Source organism: Peromyscus leucopus, chromosome 3 (genome assembly GCF_004664715.2).
Source record: "Peromyscus leucopus breed LL Stock chromosome 3, UCI_PerLeu_2.1, whole genome shotgun sequence".
NCBI classification, from domain to species: domain Eukaryota; kingdom Metazoa; phylum Chordata; class Mammalia; order Rodentia; family Cricetidae; genus Peromyscus; species Peromyscus leucopus.
In genome coordinates this window covers 78,584,435-78,600,700 of record NC_051065.1, presented here as the reverse complement: position 1 = coordinate 78,600,700, position 16,266 = coordinate 78,584,435, and the positions used below count along the sequence as shown (strand labels likewise).

The 16,266-nt window shown below is 41.4% G+C and overlaps 1 protein-coding gene across 1 annotated transcript in view; it reads right to left on the bottom strand.

Annotated features, from left to right (window-relative positions):
- Positions 1-10,457, bottom strand: part of Ccser1 (coiled-coil serine rich protein 1) — a 1,130,812-nt gene extending 1,120,355 nt beyond the window's left edge. The window contains 1 exon segment of the mRNA XM_028889267.1: positions 10,263-10,457. The gene's annotated coding sequence lies outside the window, so the exon portion shown is untranslated.
- Positions 10,458-16,266: the final 5,809 nt, after the last annotated feature.

The following is a 16,266-nucleotide window of genomic DNA, read 5'->3' as shown; positions in this document are numbered from 1 at the left end:
TGAGTGATCCTGACTCCATAAAGATGGGTAGAATCTTGAGAACAGTTTCTGAAGTTGTCCTCTGGCATTCGGACACATGCACAAACACAAAAAGAAAAGAAAAGAAACACAGCTCAAAGTCCATTTTTGTCTTAATATTGTGCAAAGTTTATATACTTTTTGAGTTTAAGTCTGCAATGCTTCCTTTAATGACTCAATTTAGTAATGTATATTTTTAAGATCAATTATGAGTTAGAATGTAACTCATTATTGTATATAATTCATAATTCTAACTCTTAATAAATTGATTTATTAGTAAGTACTTTCAATATTTCTTAGTATTTGGATATAATACAATATTTCAAAATTTTAAATCAGATAACTATCATTGAGTTATTTATTCAGTAAATAATAGTTCTTGTTTAGAGGTGTGTGTGTGTGTGTGTGTGTGTGTGTGTGTGTGTGTGTGTGTTGCCTGAATGCATATATACATACCTCATGAATACTTAGTGCCCACAAATAAGTGGAGGGTATTGGATCATGTGGTATGGATGTCTGTGAGCCATCATGTGGCTGCTGAGAACCAAACCCAGGTCCTTTGCAAGATCAGTGAATGTTCTTAACTCTTGACTCATCTCTCCGGAGTGATGATAGTCTTCTTAAAATTTAGAATCCATTTGATGGGCTGGAGAGATGGCTCAGGGGTTAAAAGCACTGGTTGCTCTTCCAGAGGTCCTGAGTTCAATTCCCAGCAACCACATGGTGGCTCACAACCACCTGTAATGAGATATGGTGCCCTCTTCTGTCATGCAGGCATATATGTAGGCACACTGTATACATAATAAAAATCTTTAAAAGAAATTTAGAATCCATTTGAAATCTATTACCAGAAATAAGCTACTGTAAATTGGCATTTCTAAAACTGACTGAGTTTATGTGTGTTTTCTTCCTTTTCCCTCACTGGCTTCTGATACAAGGATACTTATCTCCTTGGTGAGATAAGTTCAAGAACATTCTTCCTGAATGTTCTTGAAAAACATTGCATATTAGAAAGGAATAATCCCTGGCCACATTTTATATATTAAGACAATACTGCAGCAATTAGTGTCTCCATAAAAGAAATAATGTTGGAAAAGACAGACATACGAATAGTCTTCCAAATGAGCAATACCCCAGAGAATTAAGGGATACGGGTTGTTTCTGCCATTCTTGTTTGGTTTAACTTTGCTTGACATTTTGATGTAGGTTTAGGTTAGCTATTTGCCAGTATGCAAAAACAAAGTCACATAACTGCACAAACACACAAGCAAACACTTAAATACAGCAGTGAAAACTCATTAGCAGAGTCACAATATTTAACTTATTCCAAGAAAGGGCTTATATCAGAGGACAGGTACTCAAACATGACAAGCTGTCTCCATTGGGTTAATGAGGAAGATTTATTGTAGGTTTCTCATGTTAAATCAGGGCAGTAAATCCAGCTTGTTAAACACTTCCTGAGCACAAAAGGGTAGTAGATTTCATCAGTGAAGAGTGTCATAAAAGAAGTCAACACATCTGGAACATGTTTCATTATGATGTTCAGCACATTCTAAACAGATCATATCCAAGAAAGATTATGGAAAAGCCAACGGATCCTGAATAAACAACTTACTGGAAGCAGAGAACCCACAAACTGAAGAAGCCACTGCCCATGTTGGTATACACATGTATTTGGCATCACAGTAGACACAGAAGAGCTTGGGCTTCACAAAGTGTGGATTAAGTTGTTTGACAATGATCATACGTTACTTGAAAATACCTCCTTTCAAGTTCTGCCATAGAAGGGCCATTCTCTTTGAAACTGACTTAGACCTAAGGGACATTTCCAGATGTAGTTCAATTGTAAGGCACTCCAGTGAGGAAAGGTTAGATATGGCAAAATGAACCACTCTGGTAATTACCATAAACTGGCAATAAACTTTGCACCATAGTCTGGAAAGCAATGTAGAAACCCAGCTATAAATACCCCCAAGAAGTCCAACATGTCTGAGAACCTAGGGTATGGCAATATGCCATAAACAGTTGGCAGCATGAAGCCCCGCAGTGACTACTGGAATGAAGCACACCTCTAGGAGCTGGAAATGCTAGAGAGCCAGGAAGCGGGTTATAGTTTCAGCAGTGTGCTGGCAGACAGGCTCAGGAAATGAAGTAGTTTCATAAGAGGCTGTCTTTAAAGAAATATAGGAGATTTCTGGGGAAAGGGGGGGGCTTGCTTCAATGGTAGGATGAGGAGACCAAGTAATTTGCAGAGACATGGAGAAAAATATTAAGAGATAAATGAATTTCAACTATTAGAAAGAAGCCTATTACAAATAAAGCTGCTATGAACATAGTTGAGCAAGTGTCCTTGTGGTATGATTGAGCATTCCTTGGGTATATGCCCAACAGTGGTATCACTGGATCTTGAGGTAGATTGATTCCCAGTTTTCTGAGAAATTGCCATACTGATTTCCAAAGTGGCTGTACAAGCTTGCACTCCCACCAGCAGTGAGGAGTGTTTCTCTAACTCCACATCCTCTCCAACATAAGCTGTCATCAGTGTTGTTTATCTTAGCCATTCTGACAGGTGTAAGATGGTATCTCAGAATCATTTTGATTTGCATTTCCCTGATGACTAAAGATGTTGAGCAATTCCTTAAATGTCTTTCAGGCATTTGAGATTCTTCTGTTGAGAATTCTCTGTTTAGATTGGTACCCCATTTTCTAGAACCCGGAAACAACCTAAATGCCCTTCAACTGAAGGATGGATAAAGAAAATGTGGTACATTCATACAATGAAGTTTTACTCAGCTGTAAAAACAATGACATCATGAAATTTGCAGGCAAATGGATGGAACTAGAAAAACCATCCTGAGTGAGGTAACCCAGACCCAGAAAGACAAACACCATATGTACTCACTCATACATGGATAGTAGAGGTAAAGCAAAGGATAACCAGACTACAGCCCACAGCCCTAAAGAAGCTAGCTAACAAGGAGGAAACTAAGAAGGACACATGCATCACTCTGGGAAGGAGAAACAGGTGAGATTTCCTGGGTAAACTGGGTGGGGGGAGGAGATAGGGAGTGAGACCATGAAGGATCTGAACCGTCGAGTTGGGGAAGGAAATGGAGAGGAATAGCAATGAAAGAGATATCTTGATAGGGGGCCATAATGGTGTTAGAGAGAAACCTAGTGCCAGGGAAACACCTGGGAATCCACAAGAATGACTGCAGCTTAGACTTGTAGCAAAGGTGGAGAGGGTGACTGAACTCGCCTTCTCCTGTAACCAGATTGGTGACTACCCTAACTGTTATCACAGAACCTTCATCCAGCATCTGATGGGAGCACTAGGCTGAGCTCCTGAAGTCCAGCTGAAGAGAGGGAGGAAGGATTATATAAGCAAGGGGGGTCAAGAGCATGATGGGGAAACCCACAGAGACAGGTGACCTGAGCTCATGGGAACTCACAAACTCTAGGCCAACAGCTAGGGAGCTTGTATGGGACTGATCTAGGCCCTCTGCATGTGGGTGACAGTTGTGTAGCTTGGTCTGTTTGTGAGACCCTAGCAATGGGACCAGGATCTGTCCCTGGCAAATGAGCTGGCTTTTTAGAACCTACTCCCTATGGTGGTATCCCTGGTTCAGCCTTGATGCAGGGGTAAGGAGCTTGGTCCTGCCTCAACTTGATATGCCATGCCTTATTGATTCCCATGGTAAACCTTACCCTTTCTGAGGAGTGGAAGGGGGGCGAGTGGGAATGAGGTTGGGGAAGGGGAACGGGAGGAGAGAAGGGAGGGGAAACTGTGGTTGGTATGTAAAATAAAAAATTTAAAAAAAAGAAAAAAAATTGTTGAATATAGAAGATTTCTTATAACACCCAGAATGCTGGGCTAGAAAACAGATATATTTCCTACTGCACAGAATAAATGCCCCTCAGTCAGGGCTAGGCTAAGGCAGAAGTTTAGAATTAAACAATTCTAGTAACAAAAACAGACTGTGACAAATGTTACAAAATAGGCTGAAAGAGTAATATCCAGTTAAACAACCAAATTTTTTTCTCTTTGAAATTATTATTCATCTAATTTTCCTCACTGACTTAAACATATGATAAAATATATACATGTATGCAATTAGTCTAGTAAAGGGTTTCATGACATCCAAATACAACTCTATTCCTGGACTTTATGGTGTCAACCTTTAAGTATATTTTCTGCTACACACACTTTGACATTGATTAACATATCACTTAAATAGATGAATTGGTGAATAAAAGTTAAAACAAACTATACTTCCTCTTCTTCATGGGACGAGAACATGATTCATAACTATATCTGAAGTTCAGTTTTCTTGAGCAAGTTACCCAAAGGTTTTCCAGAGTCTGAGATGCACTTCTCCAAAAATGAAATAGAATGTATGGCTGGGCAGCCTGTGCATAAAGGCACACATTCTCAAAACTATATGTGCTATATCTTTATTAACCAATTAAAATTCACAGTGGAGGGGACTGCATTGAAATTGAAAGGGGATGGTATCAAAGGTTTACATTATTTCAGAAAAGCAAAGAGACAATGGGAAAATCAGCTTTGCCCATCCTCCATCACCTCTCCCACCTGCCCAAAAATCAAAAGTAGCAGCAGTGAAGATAGAGGAAATGATAAGTATGTACTGACGATGCTGTGCCTGGTTAATTAGACACCAAAAGGGGATACATCCTTTTGGTGAGATCACCCAGAGGGTAAAGTACCTACCAAACAAGCCATACAACCCATGGAGAGGGAGAAAACCGACTCCCAGGATTTTTTCTCTGGCCTTCACGTAAGCACACACATACCACTAGTCAATATAATAGTTTGAAATATACATAGAGCTATTATATAGATACAATGTTCTTGAGAAAGAGACAGAAAATATACTCTTTCAAACCTTCTCAGCCGCTAGTTAATAAATTTGCATCATGCAATAAAAAGTTCAGTCTGGTCTAAATAGCCTTACAGGCCATAGTGGAGAGACATAAAACTACTTTCATCATTACTATTTGCCAGAAATTGGCTTTGCAGGAAGGAATACATGATAGAAGATATAAGGTGCTTATCACAACGAAGGATCCAGCTCATCATAAATGTTGTTATTGTTGTTGACAAAATTATATTGCACTGTTCTCAAAATATAAGAGAAAGAGATGCCTGTGTTTGTCAAACTCCAGAGACACCTTCAGTTTTAAAGCTTTCTTAGAATGGCTTCCTTTGGAGGAAGAAGTCCTTAGGATGAGGGTACAGATTCTGAATTTTTTTTTAAAATATTTATTTATTTTATTGTATGTGTATGTATGTGTGCCTCAGTATATGTATGTATACTGTATGCATGCAGAAACCTGCAGATGTCAGAAGAAAATGGTAGGTCCCCTGGAATGGAAATTATGAGATGTAGTATTGGGTGCTGGGAACCAACCCCAGGTCCTGTATAAGAGCAGCAAGTGCTTTTAACCACTTAGCCACCTCTCCAGCCACTAGACATTCTGTTATTTTTTTCAGTCATTCAGTCAGCTAATGTTTTCTGAATATTTTTGTGGTAAGCACTAGTAATTTCTGATGATTTGATATTGAGCCAATTCCGAAATGCACAAACAATTAAAAGCTGCAGTGTGTTAGCCGGGCGTTGGTGGCGCACGCCTTTAATCCCAGCACTCGGGAGGCAGAGCAGGCGATCTCTGTGAGTTCGAGGCAGCCTGGCTACCAAGTGAGCTCCAGGAAAGGCGCAAAGCTACACAGAGAAACCTGTCTCAAAAAAAAAAAAAAAAAAAAAAAAAAAAAAGCTGCAGTGTGTGTCACCAAGTAGAAGAACCCAGAACTACAACAATACATAATAAGACAATTGACTTAGCACAGAAATCGAAGGGAAGTAACTTACATCTGAATATTTGAATTAGACAAGGAAGGGGAAGGACAGGAGCTGTGCTGAAGGACACACAGGAAATAAACACATGGATGTGACTCAGGAAAGGTGTGTAGATTTTATCTAAATTACCTGCAGGAGTAATGCTTTGCAACAACTCCACATTCGTGATGCTGTGACTATATGCCTAAAGAAAATTATCAGTCTAATTTTATAAAACTCTTTAAATTATGAATGTAATATAAATAAGACCCTAAGACCTAAAGCCATATTCAAAGTTCTAAGTATCTAAGTATCTAAAACTGGCCAAACAACTTCATTTTCAGTGACAAAGAAAAATATTTTTAATAATTTTAATATCATATGGACAATGTTTGTAAGCATAGATGGCCACTATCATTTTCCCTTTTAATGTATTACACAGGGAAACAGTTAAATTTAAAAAAATAAACAAGAATATTTCGTAGTTTGATGAAGTTTCAGGTGGCCAGTTTTACATCTTCATAATTACCTTCAGCTCCAAAATGAAGCATGTTTCTTCCACTAAAGTTTTCACTCAGCCTCTCCTTGTTCCCACTGCTTCTTTTACCCCACAGTTCATTATTCATTGTTAACTGACACTCTTGCATAGCGAAGATCATATTACTGATAAAAGCTCATGTCCATTATATAAAGCCAGTAGGTTTTGTCACTACCCAGTAGGGAAATCAAGCAGAAGCTCTCAGTCATATAGTAGCCAAGGTTACATTATCAAAATGATACACCTGTGACGTCTAATCCACAACCAAACAGCAAAGAGATTAGCTGACAGAGAGATAGACTGATCTGTGCCTGGCTGTGCTGGAAATCACTCCACTCACACATGAATATGAAATCTGATCTAATAGGCTTTCACTCTGTAATGACTTATCCAAGCACTGTCAACAACATAGATATATGAAAACCTTTTAATTCAGCTAATCCGAAAGTAATTCCATTTGGTTATTGGAAGTCATACCTATTGTTTGTACAATTTATTTACTGTCTCTGTAACATACTTCTGAGCTGCCATGTTGAATAGATAGGCTCCACGTCAACTCTGCTGGTTCCAGTTATGTTTGTCAAATGAAGAAATTGCAGTTTAAACATTCAATGTTTCTCTATAAAGTGTCTCTCACTTCAGAAACACAGGTTGCATCTTTATAAAAGACCTTCAGATTCTATTTTGTACCATAGCACACATTGCAGTGTATACACACACACACACACACACACACACACACACACACACACACACACACAACTTGAGAGCATAGATAGGTCATGTTACTATTACTAATACAGTTTCCTGCCAGGAAATAGCAAAATGATCTTTGAAAGTGTTTCTACTCTTCTGAAAACTTTCCCACAGGCCTAGTATCATCTCACTATACCCACAGTAGGTGATGCGAAGGTAGCCAAAGTGTCATTTGTATACAAGTAAGAACTTGAGATAAAATCTAATCCATGCAACAAAACTACCAGTTTTCGAACAAGAGCAAATACATGATTTAGTGGCTACGCGTTTACACGGCAATAAAGTGTTATACATTCTATCCATGTTCATCAATACTGTTGTTTTACACCTTTTCACACTTCTATGGCAAAGAGACCCAAAAATGTATTAGAAAGGAAATAGTGACCACCCTAACATGAAGAGATGGTACACCAAAGACTTGATACTGCTGCCAAACTCAGCGCCTCAGCGTGATGTAGAGACATTTACACATTTTAAGTGCCATTTCCCTCCAAGCACTTTACTACTGTAGAAGTCCGAGAATAAACTGCTCATTAAAACAGCGTACAGATTCAGCCTCTCAAGTGCAGAAGTACTGACCATAACCTTCTAGAAAAAAAGTCATGGAACATTTTACATCAAAACAGACCCAACTGGACAAATATTTAGCACTAACCAAATCTATTTCAAAGCATGCTTGTCTACCCTGTGTCCTCTTTGCTGTTCTCTAGTCCAGGAGATGTTGCTTCTTAAGCCTCGTCATCCACAACTTACTCATCCTACTACCCACTGGAGACTTTTCAGACAAAACCTGCCATTCAATGCTCCTGCCATGTTCTGCACCCCTGGACTCCTCACTAGACCTGTAGTCTCAAGCCACTGTGGGCTGTTGATAATGTATTTAAGTATGCACATCAGATACCTTCAAACTGCCCATAAGTTCCTCAAGGTTGGGATGCAAAGAAGAAAGTTCCTGTGTTCCTCAAAACTGTCAAGACAACCCATTGCTCAACACAGACCTTTAGCATGAGTACTATAATGAGTAATAAAGTGCAATAAAAAGGCAAATAACCGCCGGGCGGTGGTGGCGCACGCCTTTAATCCCAGCACTCGGGAGGCAGAGCCAGGCGGATCGCTGTGAGTTCGAGGCCAGCCTGGGCTACCAAGTGAGCTCCAGGAAAGGCGCAAAACTACACAGAGAAACCCTGTCTCGAAAAAACAAAAAACAAAACAAAATAAAAGGCAAATAACTGCAACTGTCAGGTCGGAAATGTTTCATTTTCTACTTCAGGAATTTGATATCAACTAACGGCCCATAGTACAAGGAACAGCTTTAAAATAAGAAAGAGTCACTGATTTCAAAGACATTAACAACATTCCATAAATATGACTTCCAGCACCACGGTGATGGAATTATCGATATGTGCCAACAGACCCTAGTGCTGCTGTGTAACACAGCCTTGCTGTGATACTAAACTCAATGTCTTAACGTGGTGTAGTCAGAGTCCACCTGACATCAAGATGCTGCTTCAGTACTGCAAATGCAGTAATAGATACACATCAAATAGGAGTCCTTGACTCTGTTCAAATGAACAGGGCTGCTAGAAAGAGCTGCTTACACTGGGGCTCACCCACACGAACATTTGTTTTTTTTTAATCAAAACAGTTCTGGTCAGTCTCTTTAATTAAACCAGGTGATGACAAATCACTCTAATACTAGGTTGACTCCTTTTGTGTAACTACTGAAGGTGTAGTTGTAAAGTGGAATTTCAGCCTGACTGAAAAAATAAACATTATATTTGGCAGTCTTAAGGAAAATTCAGCTTAAATTAATTGAAGTAGAGTCCCACTATCACAGTCCAGTCTCAGTTCTATAGAAACAAAGGTTGTTACTTCAAAGGACATAACAAATTTGCTAAGGTACTCTGAGAGATACTGTCCCAACTCACATCTAAGCTTCCACTTATGACCCTGTAATTGCCACCTCTTTAAAGCAAATACAAGGAGAAACCAAAACAAACTAATTATTCTATAGCCTAGATGAAGAGTACTCTAGGTCGTCCCCAGTAACAAGATTTTAAAGAGTTGGTCATTGTCGACATAAACTCACTGAGTTGCTGCTTCTACATCCTCCCTGGGGCTTTTAACAACATCTCTTCATATCAAATAGGTGAACATTCTTTGAACAGCCCTTATGGGAAGGGAAGAATGGAGGGTGTGTGTTACATTTCAGGAGGAAAAGTGCTCAACTGTGATGCTTTCACTAGTAAAAGCTGCTGAAAGCAAGCAGGTTTTCTGTCCTGTGGTGCTATCGGGGACCTTAAGAGGTAAGAGGAACAGACAACCTGGACACCAAAACATCAGAAAAGGGATCCATGACCTCCAAGGAGCACTTCTACCTGTACAGATCGGAGTGAATTTCAGACTTCCTTCTTTCGTTTTACACAGAATGTTCTACAAGAAGGTAAAAAAAAAAAAAAACAGAATTGCTTCTAGTTCCGAGCGGGAGGGGCTGAGCGTACACAGAAGGGAACCCCGCAACTCTGCCATAAATAGCCTTTCTTCTCACTCGGGATACTAGCCCCTTTGCATCAGCTTCCTCGCAGTAGCGCCATTCACAAATCCCTCACTCGCCCCTTTGCGCACGCTCCCTGGGCGCTGGCACTGTGTGCGCGAGTCCCTAAGACAGGAGCCAAAAGGTGAGGGGCCTGGCAGCCACCTGCTGTCAGCGCGGGGCTCACTTTCCGCCCCGGTGAATCGGCGCGAGGACACACGCAGGAGCACCCCTACGCCCGCACCCCGCGAGCCCCGGGTGCGCCACAAAGCAATCTGTCCACTCCGTGTGGCGGGCTCCGGAGGCAAGGGCGAGCGGCGGTCGGCGCGTTGCGTGGGGGCTCCCGCCTGCCCCACCGCACCGTCCCCGCCCCGGCCCCGAATGCACCAACTCTGCCACGGAGACCCCCAGGTTTCAGGGGCGGGCCACGCCGCTCAGTACCCACGCCCGCCTTGGCGAGTCCCCCCCCCGCCCCCCGCAGGGCCCCGCGGCCCGAGCCGGGGCGAGTCACCTGGCGCTCAGCCCAGGCCCGTGCGAGCCGAGCGCACCGCGCTGCTACCTGGAGCTGCGGGCTGGTCCCGACGCGGCGTCCGTCCACTCCGGTCGGCCGCTGTCTTCAGCACTCCTCCCGCCGCTCCCGCCCGCGCCACCGCAGCTGCTCCGCAAGAGCTTCGCAGGCAGTCATGATGAGCGAGAATGAGAGCGAGCGGGCGGGGCGCGCGGCGGCCGCGGGTGGGCGGCGGTGTGCGCAGCGGGGCCGCGGGGCGGCTGCAGCGAGCGCCTCCCGGGCAGGCCGCGCTCCCCGGCGGCAGGAGGCGGCGCCGTGGCCTCCGAGCGGGTGACAGAGTCGGGCCGGGCGGGGGCAGCCCGAGGGCGGCGCTGGCCAACCGCGTCGCTGGCTTCCGCGCACGCAGCCTGGCGCGGCGACACGCGCACACCCGCGGCCGAATCGGGGGAGGGAGCGGAGCCCGCGGTGCGCCGGATCCCCGCGCGCGGCGAGTCGCCGGGACAGATCGGGGCGCGCGGCGGGACGCTGGAAGGCTGGGGAAGCACTACGCCCGGGCTCTCAGAAACGCGGATATTGTCTTTCCCCTCCTGGAAATAGGAGTAATTGCAATGTTCTGTCCCGGTTTTCCCGTGCCACCCGCCCCGCGATCGTCCTGACAACTCTCTAGCTAACAAGGTAACAAGCAAGCCAGCCTCCTTTCCTTTAAACAGGTCACGCCTCCCAGTTAGGGTTTGTGGCTGTCAAAGATAAGAATACAAGCCTTGGGACTGGCTGGGAGTGGGCTCTCTTCCTACAAATGTGGTCCGGGGAAGCATTCCAGAGCCAGTGACCAGCTTGACACCATTTGACTGATGACCCCCTTGGAGAAAATTTGTCACTTCAGAGATGAAAAGAATTTCTGATGCGTGGTGCCGTTGTTTACCTAATTTATTTTCTGGCGATCCTGTCTCCCCTTGCACTGCCTCATTTCCTTTAAGGTTGTATTAGGCCTTGAGCAGCTTTCCATCCGTCCTCTTCTACATCTCCACTCGTAATATGTATGCCTTTGGCAGACAGCACAACGCATGGAAACCATTTAACTCTATCAGAAACATTTAACCCATTCTACTATATGGATCATTTCGAAGTTTATAACGTCATACAGCAGAGTTCACTCCAAGGTCTTCATGGTCTAGTATACACTTTATTGGGAAAGAGCCAGCGAATGAAAGTCAACCTGCACTTCTTTCAAGTAGGTGTGCATATTTGTGTGCATGTTCTGGTTAGTCCGTCTGACTTATTGTGATGTGGCTATGGAGGTGGGGGAGGGGAGTCAAAGTGTACCTTTTGTGTGAATCTTTACGATTGTGATTATTATATGTTCTATGAGAATAACTCTGCTATATATTTATTATTACTATTATTATTACTATTATTATTATTATTATTATTATTATTATTTAGCACAAAACCAGAAACTCAGATGAGCGGTAATAACAAGGTTGACGCTGCATTTTTCCTCTTGTTTGGCTTATGACAGTTACATATTTAACATTTTTGTCAATGTGCATGCTCACACTCATGAAAGTGTCACAGGATTCTCTGTGGTGAAAGGCCTAGAATCATACATGTACGCTGCGCTACCACAACCAGTTTCTTTGGATTCTGAGGATCCTAGTTCAGGTCCTCATGCTCCGGTGCCCAACTCTTCCATATCTCAAGCGGTTAAGTCCATTGAGAATGGTTCAGACTTAACATCAAAACCTGAAAAGGACACAGCCAGGATGCTCTCCCTCTACTGCCCATCCAAAACTACTACATCAGCCACAAATCTTAAACACTTCCCCAGAACTTTGGGTGATTATTAATGAGCTGACCTAACACCCTCTGGTGTCCTGGGCCCTTTCTTTTCACAGTGTCAGAGCTTTAAAATGTGCTCACTTTTAGGATGAGGCAAGGACTTTAAAAACCTGAAAATACTTGAACTCATAGATGGGAAAGTTAGGAAAGTTTTCCCCCACTGTCTTTAGTAGGAAAAGTCTGTGGTTACTATAGAAGGCAATTTTGTAGAATAGTTATTTCAAAACATTTTCAGCTGATGAGTTACAAGCTGTAAATAGATGTTAGCTGTAAAAAGACTTTTTTTAAAAAAAAATTCTGTCTACTTTTGAAGGACAGTGCTTGATCATATTGAGCAAGTTCTGACTGTTTTATTAACTTGGTTCTCTTTATCTCTTATTATGATCAATAGTGATTATTCCTCCATAATGCATACTTCAAAATTATATGAGATATTTCAAGGGCATTTTGGTAACTATAGCTGACTGCAGTTTTCACACTCACAAATTACATTCATAATTGGTGAGAACCATGGCAATCTGTCAGTTTCCTTTTTCATTAAGGCATTAAAGCTAACATTTTCTTATTTTATGAATTTGCTTTACGGAATAAAGGTTAGAATTCATATGCACCAGACTAAAAGACATATGAAATGCCCTAAAAGACACTTCTGAAGAGTTGATTCATTTTAACTCGTTTTTATTTTACTTATTTAAAAAAAAAAGTCCATGTAGAAACCTCGTTTGTAAATGCTAATGAACGCTTGAGAAGGTTAGTAAATGAATTATTCTCTTTTAAGATTGCTTCATCTTTTGAGCAGAATTTCCCAATTGCAGCACATTCAGTGCTACAATTTTTGTTGTGGTCGAAAAACAGAAAGCTAATGATTCTTCCCAGTTTGTTCATTTTCCTCTCTCGTGAGGTTGCTGCTCTTGGGTTCCCAAGTGTGTCTAACTGGCACGTGGATTGAAGATTTGGCATTGCAGTATTTGATGAAAGCAGAAAAATTAGGTTGCCAATCACATGCGTGCCCCTTATGTGCACTGTACTCCCACCATAGTGGTGAGCCAAATTAGAAATTCCTAAGTAGCACCACTACAACCTAAAAGTCAGGCTGAGGAAAGATAATAGAGATTTTTTTTTCTTTCTAACTCCATTACTAGTCCTAAAATAATTTAGAAACTGAACTAACCTTAATACATTTGCAAAGCAATGTGGATAAAGGTTTTAAAAATGAACTGGGGATATGGATTGGTAGTCAAGTGCTTGCTATCTAGCATGGCGACCTGAATTTGATCCCCAGCATTCACACCAAAGCCAGGCACAGACAGCAGTGCACACCTGTAAGTAATTCCAGTGCGGGAGGGGTAGAGACAAAAGGATCTTGGAGTTTGCTGGGCAATCTGTCTAAGGAAATCTTGGAGCCTCAGGTTTCTTGAGGTTACACTGTCTCAAGAAGTACTGCAGAAAGCAAATGAGGAAGACACCTGGCGTTAACCTCTGGCCTCCACACCCACAAGTACACACTCACACACAAAATGGAAATAACTTTGCAACTCTTTTTTCTTTCCTAGGTATTGCTCTTTATGGTGGCAGTTATGCCGTGAAAGCTGCCTATGGGTACCTGGGAGAAGAGCAGTAATTCATGCAGAGCAGGGCTGGAACAGAAATTGGTTCAAGACATGAATGGAAAAAAATGTGAGATTGACTCAATGGCAGTTCTGGGTCCAGAGAGCATCACAACTGTATTCTTAATGTAGAAACACATGAATGGGGATAATAAGCCAGATAATAATGCACAATAGACAAGAAAAAAAAGTTTTCATAAGCATAGTAGTGGTGACTATTGCTTAGTAAATTGTCTGACTGGGTATGAAGAGACAGACAGAGAGAGAGAGAGAGAGAGAGAGAGAGAGAGAGAGAGAGAGAGAGAGAAGGGCAGAGAGGTAGGTGAGGAGGGAGGGAGAGGGATTAGCAAGACAGCAGGGTCTATTCATGAAGAAAGCTAGAGGGAAACTAAACACAGCATGAACTGTCTTTGCTGCCCAAGGCATCAACACCCAGGATTCACCTTGTAAGGCAGGCTGGGGAGCAAGCCACCCCTTCCACCTGGGCTCCCACCTGCCATCCTTGCACAGGATTCTCAGCATACCAGAGGAAGAGGCTGGAAAGCAGAAGATTCTGTGGATGCCTCTAACCCAGCAAAAACATTGATCTTGAGTTTGCAGGAGAGGGTCCCAGGTTAGGGAGCTGAAATGCTTCAGGTGGGAAAGCTGAAAACACTAATACCCTTTGAGTGTGTGACTCTGAATTTTTTAGGTACTATTTATTATGATATCTGAAAAATTCTTACAAGCAGATTCACCATTAGAAACAGTTTTATGTTATTTCCTTATATTTGTTTCTGATTTCTAATTCTTCTGATGAGGTATTCCAGAAACCAACTTCAGGATTCCTTGCCTCCTCCTGATGTAATTACCATGTTTGAATAATCTGTTTTGTCTGATTGCGGTATTTTTAAAATTTACCAAATTAATGAGTTAATTTGTTAGTATTATCTGTGAGTCGTATCCAACGAAGTGAACTTTAAGTTTTTCTGCTCTATAGTGTCCTAGCACCTATGTGATAACATGCATTTCATTTAAACAAATACATCATAAAGAATCAGCTAAATCATTCCTAAGAACAATATCTTGATAAAGTTTGAGACTAACACTAAACATAAGTATAGATATAATTACAGCAATAGCAAAAGTAAAGCTGCCAGGAGAACATATTTGTACTACTTAAATATATAATAGGCAAACAACACCAGTAAAATAGTTGAAGCCACATTAAACCAGTGCTATGGGAAGCTGGAAACTGGTTTTTACCATCTGTCAGCTTCTATACTGGCAGCCTCACAAATGAGATTTCTTTTGAACAAAACATCACAGCAGGAGCTACAGACATGTGAATTGTAATTAAAATGTGAAAATGCATTTCCCAGTTTTTGTCATTTATGGAAAATATATTGTGAGATCTAGATTTATAGAATTATATCAAATTTAAGCCATTTTAATTTTCCAAATCTACTTCATCAGAATTTTGGTGTTAATAATGAATGTGTTTGCCTTTACAAACAAAGTGTGCTTTCCTTAGGTCTGTTTCACTCTCTAATGAGGGTCAATTATTTCTAATCATTCAAGTATAGAAGATGAAGAAAAGTAATTTTCATATTCTATATAGTCAACGTAGATCTGCTGAGGACAAATGTCATTTCTTTACATTTACCTAACAGTATTTTATATAAATAAAAATAATAATTCCCTGAAAAACATAAAACCAAATCAGGTCTTTAATCCTGTAACAAAAATTTTGTCTCTCTTTTGTATCTGAGAGAATAAGAATATTCTAGTTCATTATTTTTTCTGTATCCAGCAAAACAAGTGCACAACACATTATGTGTAACTGTGCTACACACATTGGATAAGTGTTCAAGGACAGCAATAAAGAATGTGTTCCAAATTTTTGTTATATTAACCAATGTTGAAATAGCATGTTTATATTAAAAAATATTTAATCTCCATTTTTAATATATGACTTTCTATAAATTCAGGTTAACTTTAAAGTTAGTCAATATTCTTGGCATTTGTTATTATGGAATTTATTACAACATTTGCATTTTATATACAAACAGATTAGTGCTTCTAACCTACTGAGTGCAACAGTGCTTTTTTTTTTTCTAGTACATGGCTTCCAAGTTTCCTCCAAACATTGACATTATTAAAACAAGATTGGGGCTGGAGGGATGGTTCAGCTGTTAAGAGTGCATACTGCTCTCACAGAGGACCAGAACTGGGTGACCAGCACCCATGTCAGGCAGCTCAAAACGGCCAATATGAACCCCAGTTCCTGAGGACCCAATGCCTTCTTCCAGCCTCTGTGTGTACTTGCACTCATGGGCACACACCCACACACAGATCCACAGACATTTACATGATTACAAGAGTAAAAATAAAATCATAACTGTACATTGGGAAAGGAAACGTTTCAAATACAGCTGTCACCCATTCCTCATATCACATACCTCTTACACTGTGGTGTGAAAACTATAAGTGCTAAGGTTTAGGTCTCCTCCACTTGAACTTTACTGGACTTTTGTAGAGACTCAGCCAAAGAAAGCTGGTGGAAATCCTGTGCGATCTCCTAGCTTCATACTTTACTATGCACTTTGTCACTGTGCTCTTAGGATGTA